Below are 8,745 nucleotides of genomic sequence, written 5' to 3' on the forward strand. Positions count from 1 at the left end.
CCCCCCTCCCTGCCAGCTCCCCCCGCCCCCGCCGGCGCTTCCAGAGCCCAGGCCCCCGCTGCAGCCCCGCACTCTGATGTGGATACCGCACGAGGGCAGGCATCAGGCTCACCCCCTGCTTTGCCCCCTTCTCGCCCGCAGCGGGAGGGTTGCTATGGACACGGCCCCTTCCCTGGCGCTGAGGCCGGAGCCGGAGCCGGGCCTGCAGCCGCGCAGCGGGAAGCGCCGCAGGGGAGCGGGGTCAGGGGCGCCGAGAGCCGAATGGAAATCACACGAAATCGGAAGCAACAAGGGACCTGTGCGGGGAGACTGACAAACCAGTGCGGGTTAAGCCGGAAATGGAAACCCACGGGTGTCTTGGGCTCCGCAGCAACTCCGACATTAATCACTTGGACAGCGTCTCTCGGGCAGGTGCAGGGAGGGGGGCAGTGCGTGGACCTGGGGGGGAGGCGGGGCGGTGGGGGGAGGCGGGGGAGGGAGGAGGCGGGGCGGGGAGGGGGAGGGGTGGGAGGAGGCGGGGCGGTGGGTGGGGGAGGGGCGGGGCGGGGTGGTGGGAGGAGTGGGGGCGTGAACGAGGGGGGCTGGGGGAAGAGCAGGGGCGTGGAAGGGGGGACTGGGGTGTGGAGGGGGGCGGAACGGGGGCAGTGGGCGTGGATGGGGGCGTAGATGGGGGAGGGGCAGTATGGGGGGAGTGGACGGTGGGCGGTGTGCGTGGGAGGGCAGCGGGTGTAGACGGTGTGGGTGGGCGACGGGCGTGTCTGCCGGGGACACCTTGGCGGCCCCTGCTCATGTAAGAACAACCGTGGAGCTCTTCTGAGCTGCACGCGCGGCCGCTCTGCTGCGGGTGGACACAGCCCCCCAGCGCCCCGCGCCCCGAGGACAGAGCGTGCGCCCCCCCACCTCTACAGCTGTCGCCGCCCTGAGGACCTGAATGTGATGCTCTTGTGAATGTCGCATCCAAGAGATCAGGCCAGCACTGCTGTAGTCTCTCCCTACCATGAGGCCAGAGCTTGCTCTCCACCCCTGGGCGCTCCCCGGTGGAGTCGGACACCCTCGCCTCTATCCACCGCCCGCAGCTGCCCACCTGCGGGTCACCTGTCCAGGGACTCAGGCGCACCTGCACGGGCGGGTCCAATGCGACCTGCCTTTCACCAGAGGCCACGTGCTTTGGGGCAGGGCACAGAGCCCAGGCGGTCACAACGGGCCTTTAAAGAGGAGCCAGCCTCTGGCACGGCGCACCGGGCCTACCTGCACACACTCACCACATGCACGGTGGCTGGGGTGACCTCATAGGCTGTGCCTGTCCCCCTCAGGTGCAGCCGAGCGGGGGACAGGGTTAGCTTGGCTTTGCCCTGCCCTCCTCCATGAAAACCGCCTCTGACGTGCATTGCCCTGGAGGAAGGCTACGAGCAGCTCGGGGAAGCCCGTCTCCAGGCGTAAAAGCCCTGGAGAGAGACCCCAACGCAGGCACGCACACACACACATAGGAGTACGTGTACACGTGTGTGTGTCTGTGTACATGTGCAAAGACAGGGAGGGAGGGATCAAAGGTTCTGCCAAACCCCCACGTGTATGTCTCTCGTGTTTTATTTCTGCCACGAGATACAAGGAGCAAAACAGAGAGCTGTTCCTCCCCCAGACTCCGTGGAAATTCCAGAGCTAACCTTGAACACGGGGCCACAGAGTCCCTCGAGGAGTAGGCGCGGGGCAGTCAGCTAGGCTCCCTCGCCAGCAGTGACTGCGTCCAACGCTGATTTTACGACACGCGGACTCCCATCCGAGCTCAAGAAAACCACCGATCACTGCCCATCCTGGACCGCGAGGCGTTCACGGTCAGTCCTTGCTGCAGACGTGGAGGCCCGAGAGTGGAGGGTCTGCGGTCCTGGTGTCTCCGCTTTGGCGCAGAGCCGCAGCCCGACGAGGGACTTCTGGAGGCCACTGCACAGCCCCCGGCTCTGACAGCAAAGGACGGGGCAGTGGGGAGCGCTCAGTGGTAGAAAGTGCCAGTAAGCAGCGGCCTGGAGGACACAGGCCTCATGAGACCGAGGGGCCCTCGGACCTGGCCCTGACCTCTACCTGGGGAATCTCGTCTCCCTGCTCACAAGCCCAGGAGATTCCGGAGGGTCAGGGGAGGAGAGAACATTTGACTCCGGATTTCCAGGCTGCCTGTCACTGGATGGGGAGACTGGATGTGCGGGCTGCCAGGGCACCCCTCCACTCCCCGTCACCAGACCCGGACTCGTGGTCAGAGCCGGCCAGCGCCCGGGAGCACCTGCCAAGCACCCGGCGTCACGCAGCTGCCTCTGTGTGGGGCTTCTCGTCCCCGTTACACGGGGCGGCTGGGAGGCCGGGAGGCCCGTGTCCTGCCCAAGGCCCTCACTCTCATCTTGGCCATTTTCCTGTCTGGTGCTTGAAAGTCGCGGATCAGGATGGCACCGGGATGAGGCTGTAGATCTCAGAGAGAGTATGTGCCAGAAATCTGCCAGTGTTCTAAACGGGGCGGGGGCCCGCCTCCCCTGGTTCCCGAAGGAGGGTCTCGCCTCCCCTCGTTCCTGATGGGGAGCTCTCACCTCCTCTGGTTCTTTTTTTTTTTTAATTTTTTTTTTAATGTTTTATTTATTTCTAGGAGAGAGAGAGACAGCGTGAGCAGGGGAGGGTCAGAGAGAGAGGGAGTCACAGACTGAAACAGGCTCCAGGCTCTGAGCTGGCAGTCAGCACAGAGCCCGACGCGGGGCTCGAACCCACGAACCGCGAGATCATGACCTGAGCGAAAGTCGGACACTTAACCAAATAAGCCACCCAGGCGCCCCACCTCCTCTGGTTCTTGATGGGGGGCTCTCGCCTCCCCTGGTTCCTGACGGGGGGGCTCGTCTCCTCTGGTTCTTGATGGGGGAGGTCTCACCTCCTCTGGTTCCTGACTGGGGGGGGGGCTCGCCTCCCCTGGTTCCTGACTGGGTGGGGCTCACCTCCTCTGGTTGCATCTGAACCTGTTTCCAGAACTACCTTATGACACGTGGCGGCTCCCCGTCTTGGGGGCCCCTGGGAGGCCTGGTGAGCACTAACCCTCTCTTCTTGGCGCAAGTTCTTTTCCTCCCGCAAACCTAGCGATGCAGCCTCCGGCACAGGCAGCGTGAGCCCCGGAGGGTCCGAGAGGCCGGTGGCTTGGTGCTCACTTCTCGTGCCCAGCCCCATTAGAGAAGCTTCTGAAGCGGCCAGGGGGCGCTGCCCCAGCAGACCCCGGGCCTCGGCTCCCTGCGGGGGGGTGGGGGGGGCACTGCTGCGTCTCCTAACGAAGGCCGAGAAAGCGGCCGTTCCCCACCCCCACTCCTGCCCAACAAAGAACTTTCAGGGGCCACACGCTCTCAGACCCACGGATCTTGGCTGAGGGACCTTCCAGTGCAGAAAGGACGAGGCCACGAGAGACCCAGAGACGGCTGACCCCAGGTCAGGAACGGCAGGAACTTGATTTGTGTGTTATTGGTACCACGGCAGGAACTTTCCAGAAGAACAGATTGCCAGCGACAAGCAAGCAGCCAGCGTCTCCCAGGTGGGGCTGGACCAGCTGGAAGTGGAAGGATCTGGTCCCCTGACGCCCGGGGCGGGACGCACTTAGCGCAGCTCCGGCACACGGCTCTGGCCGCGCAGCCGCCCGGGGGGCCCTCACCTGGGGGCTCGCTGCCGCCGGCAGCACCCCCGCCGCCCGTCTCGGGGCCCCTAAGTGAGCTTGCAGGGGCTAAAGTCCGACTAGCCCGAGGGGCGCCCTGAGCCCAAGGCCAAGCGCGGCCAGGCAGGCTCTGTTCTTGGCCGGGCGGCCGCCCCCGCCCCCCGCCTCCCCTCCCGTGGCCCAGCCTCGGCCACTGTGAAGCAGCTCAGCCGAGTGACGCGCCAGAAGGGAGGCGAGAGATGTGCATCCACGTGGCGGTCTGTCAGCTGCACCACAAAGCGACGAGTTGGGGGGGAAGGCGCGGCGGCGGCAGCCGGTGACTCAAAGCAGGTTCGGGGGTTACCCGCCGCTGCCCGCCATCCACGTCCGTCATCACCACGGAGAACAGAACCGGGTGTGTCCGCCTCCCCCTCAGCGCTGGTGCTGGCGTTGCAGGCGTGATTCGTACTGGGAGCGACGGTGGGCGAGGGACTCGGTCTCCGCAGGAATTCTCTGCAGCGCCGAAGTGTCATTAAACAGCTCTGCGCCTGGTCCTTTCCCTCTTGGTCCCTTGAAAAATAGCTGGAAGGAGGGGGCGCCTGGGGGCTCGGTTGAGCGTCTGACTTTGGCTCAGGTCATGATCTCTTGGTTCACGAGTTCGAGCCCCGCGTCGGGTTTGCTGCTGTCAACACCAAGCCTGCTTCAGATCCTCTCTCTCTCTCTGCCCCTCCACCGAGCACAGTCAATCTCTCTCTCTCTCTCTCTCTCTCTCTCACACACACACACACACACACACACACACACACACGTAAACATTCTAAAAAATAGCTGGAAGGAACCGTTTCCGGGGGGGTAGGGGCATTGTTGAGTGTCTGCTGGTTCTCAACCCTCATTTTGAGCCAAGGAAGCTTCATCACGGAGAGGCCGAGTGACTCACCTACGACTGGTCACAGAGAAGACAACACGGCTGTCCCTCCAATGTGGAGCCACCCAATTCTGAGGCTTGTTTCCCCACCCTGCCCCTCGGTCGTGAACTCATACTTCCCTAAGACGTGGCAGGCCTGCCTTGGACCTCCCTGTGTGCATGTGTTAAGATGCTCTCAGTTGCTAGTAAAGAAAACCCAACTTGAGAGTTTGAAAACAAGAATATTAGGGGCGCCAGGGGGCTGTTGGTTAAGCGTCCGACTTCGGCTCAGGTCATGATCTCACTGTTGGTAAGTTCGAGCCCCACGTCGGGCTCTGTGCCGACAGCTCAGAGCCTGGAGCTGCTTCGGATTGTGTGTCTCCCTCTCTCTCTGCCCCACCCCCGCTTGTGCATGTGCTCTCTCTCTCAAAAATAAATAAATAAACTTAAAAACCCAACAAGGACATTTATGATCCCGCACACTAAGAACTGGAGACGGAAAATGGCTCCAGGGGCCATTAACGTGGTGGCGTGTGTCACCACGAACATGGGTTGTTTCTGACTTTCTGCCCCGTTATCAGGGCCTTGGCCGCTTCCTCTGGATCACAAGTCAGCTGCGGCCCCAGGGTCCCATCACCGCCCCTCACAGTCTAGAAACAATTAACAGACACGCCCCTATCTTGGATCTCCTTTTAATAGTGAGGAAAACTGTCCTCCACGACTCACTGGTCCAAAACAGGCTGCGTGCTCAGAGCTGAGCCGTCACCCATGGGACGGCCCTGTTGGCCGGGGGGGGGGGGGGGGGGGGCCTGTCCTCCTCTGAAGCAGGTGCTGAGGGGCGAGCGCTGACTCAAGGCGGGGCAGGGGGGGCTTCGAGGGGGAGGCGGGCCCGCACTGTGTCCCCCAGACCAGCACTCGTGCACTCAGTATAAGGACTCTCCCCAGCAGGGCTGCCCCCCGGGGCAGATGGTGAGGTCGGTGCGGCTCAGCGTCCCCGGGACTCAGAGAAGAAGGGGTGAGGCGCTGCCTCGCACCAAAATGAGAACCGCCAGCCTTACTGGGCGCTCGCTTATCTAGAAGACACACCCGTCCACCCTCTTTAGAGAGACTGGGGCGGGGATCCTGTCAAAGACGGTCCTACGCGAGCCCGGGAAGCACAGCCTCTCTCCAAGGCCAGCGGGTGCCCAGCTCGTTCATTTCCCGCGGGGACCCTGGAGGCTGTCTGTCTGCAGGTGTGTCTGCACAAGCAGGGGCAGGGAGCCGGGATGCGCGAGCCCTTCGTGCTTCCGCTCCGCCTGCGGATCCAGGCTCCTTGAAGAGATGCTTCTCCGGGGACACGCCGGCCGCCTCCGCCCCCTCTGAGCGCCCCCACGGGATCCAAGTAAGGCGCGACCCAGAGACAGGCGGGCGATAAGGAACAGAAAGGTGTGCAGAGCTGAGAGACAGGACAGCCCTGGTGGCAGGAAGGCCTGGGGGACACAGAGGGGACGGGCGGAGGGAAGGGAGGGGGCGGCCGAGGAAGGAGGGCCGGAGGGGGGGGCCCAGGGGCCCGGCACGCAGCCCCCGCCACCGCTTTCTCAGGGACTCTGGTCAACACCAGCACTCGCCGTGGGCATTTCTAGCCGTGGTCACCTTCTCGCGGCTGAGGACAGGGATCCAGGGGTCACACCCTGTCTTTCCAGACGGGCCGGATCCAGATGTTCCCGGTTCCGGGACCAGGCAGTACTGAAGGGCCGGGGGTCATTTTTCAAGGAGGCCTGGAAACACCCGCGAGACCTGGTTAAAGGGGAGGGAAGACACAGCCAGGGCCCTGGGGCTGTGTGACTGTGCGCTCAGACCTCTGGCCCTTCTCCTGAGCCCCGGGGCTGGGAGGACGCGCGTCTGCAGACAGAGCTGGCACCCGTCTTCCCGCGTAGCACACGCAGGCATCAAAAACGATTCCCCACGTAGCACGAGCCGCTCCCTGGAGAAGCTGCCCGGAGATCTCTTAGCCATCTGTCAAGGCCCTGTTCAAACGCGCCTCCTCCGTGAGGCCCTCCCTGATCCCCGCAGCCCCAGACGGGTTCAGCTCTGACGTCTGCCATGAGCCTCCGACACCTTGCAGGGGCTCCGGGCGAGGAGTGGCTCCTCCTTACAGGCCTGTGTGCCCGGCGAGAGGGCGACACCAGGAGCGGACAGGAATGCCACACATGCGTGACCTAGTGAAAGAGCAAATAGGTCTCCCTGGAGTGTGAGCTTCTCAACTCATAGGGCATTCAATCAAATCCCAGAACTTTGGAGCCAAAAGGGCCCAGCGCCCACCCAGCCCCTCCTGCATCCCCCGGGGCCCCTTTCTAATCTCTGCCAACCTGTAAGCATAGGAGCGTTTCAGCGTCTTACTTTACTTACTTCTCAGGGGCGCCTGGGGGGCTCAGTCGGGTAAGCGTCCGACTTCGGCTCAGGTCATGATATCAGGGTTCATGGGTTCGAGCCCCGCGTCGGGCTCTGAGCTGACAGCTCAGCGCCTGGAGTCCACTTCGGATGATCCCGCGTGGCTGGGGCTCGCGTGAGTTTGCGAGAACTTCTTAAGACAGATGCCAGGAAATAAGCCGCAGACGGTGCGCAGGGCCTTACAGGCAGGACAGATAGTTAGAGGAGGGAGCAGAGAACGTCAGGGATTTATGCAGGGGGTGCCCGGGCGCTCTGGCTGCAGAAAGCCGGCGTCGGGCTGAGACTGGACACAGGAAGGGCCGTGTGGACACTGCGGCAGCCATCCAGGGAGTGGGGCCTGCGCTCGGCTGGTCAGGACAGAAAGAGGGAGTCGTCAGAAGACAGGACTGACACGGCTTGGGGTCAGGAGGGACGTGGGGTCAGGAGAGGAGGGTCGTCCCCAAACCCTGCCTGAGCAGCTCTGGGCTTCCCAAGACCGGGGACGCAGGGGAAGAGGGGAGGGGGCACCGGCGCACCTGCCAGACGGGCTGGCACTCAGGACGGAGGCCGCAGGGCTGTGGTTCAGGTCAGGAAAGATTCCTCAAGCCCCTGGGACGAAGGGCCCGTACGCACAACTGTGAGCGCCGCAGGGTTGTAGGAGCGGGCTGCGCACCTGCCAGAGGACCCCAGGGGGGGCAGGGGTCCCTGCAAGTGCCGGGGAGCTGGCCGTGCGCTGGCTGCGAGGTGGGGGAGGCGCCTGAAGAGGGGGTCGCCGGGCGTCCTTCTGGGGACTCGCCAGAGTTACTGTGTCGCCCCCCGGAGGGTGTGATCAAAACACGCACACGGTCAGATGTCTGACCACACTGGGAGCCGGTCAGACAGAGGGAACCTGACCCCACCCACCCCCAGCCCCACTTCCTCATAACAGAGCCCAAGGCTTGCTCAGTACCTCCCCCCCCCCGCCCCCGCCGTGGGACCAAATATCTCAGAGAAGGGGGCCACGCCTGCGGGCCCAGAGGCCGAGTCACAGCTGGTCGGAGGCCACCGCAGTGACCCCAGTCCTCTTCACAGGCAAGGGATGCCCCTGGAAGAAGAAGAGGGAAGCAGGAGAAGGGGACAAGGCTAGAATGAAGGGGACGTAAGAGCACGACGTGCCTTCAGCAGCACGGTCCGCACAGGACAGTCACCACGCAGACTAGAGCCAGGGCTACAAAACGGTCTCCCTCACTTCAAATAATTTAAGTCACTTAAAAATATTCTCTGACCGTAAGGAACCTCAACTAGAAATCAGCAACAGGGGGTGCCTGGGGGGCTCAGTCTGTTAAGCGTCCGACTTCGGCTCAGGTCATGATCTCGCTGTTCGTGGGTTCGAGCCCCGCGTCGGGCTCTGTGCTGACAGCTCAGAGCCTGGAGCTGCTTCGGATTCTGTGTCTCCATCTCTCCCTGACCCTCCCCTACTCACGCTGTCTCTCTCAGAAGAAAATAAAAAACATTTAAAAATTAAAAAAAAAAAAAGAAATTCAGCAACAGAAAGATCGCAAAAGCCTCCAACATGTGCAAGCTAAATATCACGCTTGCAAGTAATCCACGGGCCAAACAGGAGATGAGAAGAGACATGGAAAATATTTTGAACAAAAAGAAACACAACAAATTGGACTTTTCTGCAAAAGCAGTACTTAGGGGACTGATAGCACCAAACGCCCATAACAGGACCATGAAGGCCTTGAGTGAATGACTTCAGCTTTTACATTAAGAAATTAGGAAGAAGAAGAGAAAACAACCCTAAGTA

This window comes from Hyaena hyaena, unplaced genomic scaffold, assembly GCF_003009895.1.
Source record: "Hyaena hyaena isolate Hyena2069 unplaced genomic scaffold, ASM300989v1 scaffold_385, whole genome shotgun sequence".
Classification (NCBI taxonomy): Eukaryota; Metazoa; Chordata; class Mammalia; order Carnivora; family Hyaenidae; genus Hyaena; species Hyaena hyaena.